This window comes from Octodon degus, unplaced genomic scaffold, assembly GCF_000260255.1.
Source record: "Octodon degus isolate 3935 unplaced genomic scaffold, OctDeg1.0 scaffold00156, whole genome shotgun sequence".
Taxonomy (NCBI): Eukaryota; Metazoa; Chordata; class Mammalia; order Rodentia; family Octodontidae; genus Octodon; species Octodon degus.
Genome location: NW_004524732.1, coordinates 5,694,207 through 5,698,059, shown reverse-complemented (window position 1 = coordinate 5,698,059; position 3,853 = coordinate 5,694,207). Strand labels below are relative to the sequence as shown.

The window sequence follows — 3,853 nt, the reverse complement described above, 5'->3', positions numbered from 1 at the left end:
GCCAAAATAAAAAATAAAAAATAAAAATAAAAATAAAAATAGAGTTTAAAAAAAGAAAACATAAGAAGGGTATAAAGGCCTTTGTGCAGCTTTCCCACATTAAACTTGGGGTTGGAGGGATAAAAGCAAAAATCCCCGTCTTTTTTTTGTGCAGAACCGGGGACTGAACTCAGATCCTTGCATTTGCCAGTCAAGCTCTTAGCCTACTGAGCCATCTCCCTGTCCCGCCCCCCACCCCCAGTCCTTATTACTGAAGCAGTAAAATTCTTTTCCTGAAGAACCCATCAGGGCTGGTGCGATGGCTCAGTGGTCTGGAGCACCTACTTAGAACAAGCTTAGCAAAGCACAGGGACCGCCACACCCCCTGGTGGGCTGAGCTGGCCACACACACACACACACACACACACACAAATAAATAAAAATTTAAAAAAAAAACTCATCAATGTAAAGGCTGCAGTTTTAACAACAGGCTGACATTGTAAAAGAATTTTATATTAAATAGGATATAGCTATAAGGCAATTAAGCTGATAAAAACATAGGATGTCACCTGATGAAATCAAGAACTTGTAGGGGCTAGGGGGATGGCTCAGTAGAATAAGTGCTTGCAGCCCAAGGGCCTGAGTTCAATCCCCAGTTCTGCCCCCCCCCCCAAAAAAAAAAAAAAAAGAAGAAATGAAGAACTTGTGTGAAACTGCTACATAGTCCACTATTTATTTTATATATACAAAAAAAAAAAAAAAAAAAGAAATGAAGAACTTGTGTGAAACTGCTACATAGTCCACTATTTATTTTATATATACCAGACAGAAGATCACTATAGAGTATAGGCTGCCCTCAAATTCCTGATATTCCCGCTTTGTCTTTTTTCTTTTTGGCAGAACTGGGGATTGAACTCAGGCCCTTGCACTTCTTATTCTGCTGAGCCATCTCCCTGCCCTCCCTGCCTTTTTGTCTTGAATGTGTTGGATTTCAGACATTTGAAACCACACGGACCTAGGCCACTCTTCTAGACCAGTTGTAGATTACTCTCTGCAGTTGGTCACAGGGGTAGAAGCATTCTCTTCTTGGCCTTACTTTTTTTGTGTGTGTGTGGCTTAAAAGAGCTCATAACTATGAACTGCTAACATTTATTACCTAATTACCAAGGGCCCTACTGGCCCTCCGGAGAGGGATCTCCATCTCATCAGCCTGGCCAAAGCCATGAGATGGGCCTCTAGTACCCCAGGCACCATGTTGAGCACATCAGGTGGACAGTGCTCAGCCACAGGGGTAGGCAGAGAGACTGTGGGAAAAGATGCTGTGCACCCCTAAGGTTCAGCGCCACGGTGTACTGAGTCCCTCTGCGGCAGAGGGTTGTGTCTTTTTTTCTCTCCCAAAGATACTATAGCTTGGCTTCAACTCTGCTTTGCGTATTTCCCTGTCACCTTCCCCCAATTTTCTTAGATACTGCTGACCCGTTGGGAGAACCAGCTGAAGTTAGAGGTAGGACAGAGCAGGGTGGGTGGTGTTCTCCAAACACTTCACCGTATATGCACTGTGCTCCCGACCTTGGTCCCCGGGGACCTCCAGGACAATTCTGACGCCACGAAGGGCCAGGCCCAGCGCTTTCCAGCGCGATGAGCGCGGGCTGGGCGCGGTCGGCCTGGGGTCTCGGTGACCCCGACGGTGGGATGCAAGCTCAGTGTCCCCAAGTCGGCCGGCAGGACGGGACAGGCGGAGAGGAAAGGGAAAGGGAGACGTGGGGAGGGGAGAGTAGCTGAGAGCCCGACCGTCCGGCCCCCTGCTGCGCCCCTGCCGGCCGGGCCAGAGTGTCCCCAGCGCCACCACCGGACGGACCGGACTGCGGCACCCGGAGGGGCTGTGGACGACCCTGGTGGTGGTCGTGGGGGAAACAGTCCTGGTCTCTGTCACGCCGAGGCCGTGGGCACCCTGCGGGGGCCCAGCGAGCCCTCCAACTACCCCGGGCTGAATGCAGACAGGAGGGTCGGTGGCCGCGAACTCGGCTCCCGGGGCCACTGCCGCGATAGAGCACCTGGGGACGAGGTGCGGTTCCACCTGGATCGGCCAGCTCGGCCTCGCTGGGCCCACATTCCCGAAACGCAGCTTAAGAGGGAAAAGTTTGATTCTCACTCACGTTTCAGTCCAAGGTCCGCAGGCTCTGAGGCAGGAACCACAGGGCGAGTGGAGCTGCTCACTCCAGATAACCAGGAAGCGGAGAGCAGGAAGAGTCCGAGGAGACACCCCCTTCCCAGGCCACCCCCAGTGACCTACTTCCTCCCTCGGCCCCACCTCCAGCAGCACGGTCTGCTGCGAGGGCAGCGCCCCAGGCGCTCAGCACCTTTCAGAACCCCACCTCTGACCACGCAGCCCTTTGAGCAGTGTTTTGATTCCAACCTAAGGCGACCCTTCTTCCCAAAGCGACAGCCGAGGCAGCAGGGCAAGTGTCTGTCCTAGACTGTGCAATAACTAAATGGCAGAGCTGGAGTAGGAACCCAGGACCTTCTCTCCTGGCCCCGGCCCTGGGTTGAGGGAAGTACATACGTGAACCAGGCTTAATCAGCCGGGTAAAAGCTGAAGGTTGGAAGTCACTGAAGCCGTTGCAGGCTCTGATTAGCAGCTCAGACCCGGGGAAGGCTCACAATCCACCCTAGTCAGTTTTCCAGCCAAACGCATCCCTAAATAAAGACAATATAACACGTTCTTAACCGTGCCTATCCTTATGCAACCAGCCATGTACCAGTGGAAATGCCCTAACTCCATGTCCAGAACAAAAGGCAGTTTTTCTGTGAGTGATACATACTCTTCAGACATTCCATAACTTCCACATTATAATGTGTCTTTTTTTTTTTTTTTTAAGTACTGTAAATCACACTCAGGGCCTCACGCTTGTCAGGCAGGTGCTGCACCATTGAGCTAAATCCCCACTCTATAATGTAGATTTAACAACACTTAAGTGTGATATTGAGGCAAGTGATAGCTTGTAACATGGTGTAGAAATACAAAAAGAAGGCTATGTGCTTCATGTATGTGCTTGTATGTGCAAGCATAATAATATAGGAAAGAATTACCCATGACTATTACGATCCTTGTCCTTGTAACTGGTTATATGAACTCCCTTCTACTCTCTCCATACATGCGTCTCCACACTAGCTATCTCTCCATACGTGCATCTGCAAAGGCAGTAACACCAAAGCATCAATGTAGGTGTGATTACAGGTGTGTACTACCACGCCCTGCTATTTTTATATTTTTGACTCTGAGTCTTGATGTGTGGCCCAGGCTGGCCTTGAACACATGGGCTCTGATGATCGGCCTGCCTCAGGCTTCCGAGTAGCTGGTACTACAGGTGTGTGCCACTGTGTTTGGCTCAGAATATTAAAAAAAAAAAGTCTTTGTAGTGGGCCTGGTGCCGAGGACCACGCCTGTAATCTCAGCACTCAGGAGGCTCAGGCAGGAGGATCGTTGTGACTTGGAGATCAGGCTGGGCTACAAAGTGAGCTCAAGGCCAGCCTGAACTGCATAGAGAGACCCTGTCTCAAAAAGATTAAAAAAGAAAAAATCCTCACAGTAAGCTGCCCTGAATTTTGCTCACTTTGAATTCAATTAGCCAACGTTTAAAAAAAGAAACAGCTCACTACCTCATGCAAAACAGGGAATTGAGCGTTAATAATGACACAGCAGTGCCACGGGCTCCCTTCCAAGAGAGGATGTGATGCTCTGGGGTCTCCAAGAGCAGCCAACCTCTTGTTGGTTTTTTTTTTTGACTCAGGCCCTTGCACTTGCCAGAGAAGCGCTTATTCTACTGAGCCATCTCCCCAGCCCCTAAGGAGCCAACCTCTTTAACATGGTGGC

General features: G+C 50.0%; 1 protein-coding gene across 1 annotated transcript in view; it reads right to left on the bottom strand.

Annotated features, from left to right (window-relative positions):
* Positions 1-2,267, bottom strand: part of LOC111812985 (histone acetyltransferase p300-like) — a 4,417-nt gene extending 2,150 nt beyond the window's left edge. Inside the window, exon 1 of the mRNA XM_023702692.1 lies at positions 2,136-2,267. The gene's annotated coding sequence lies outside the window, so the exon portion shown is untranslated. The remainder of the gene's footprint in view (positions 1-2,135) is intronic.
* Positions 2,268-3,853: the final 1,586 nt, after the last annotated feature.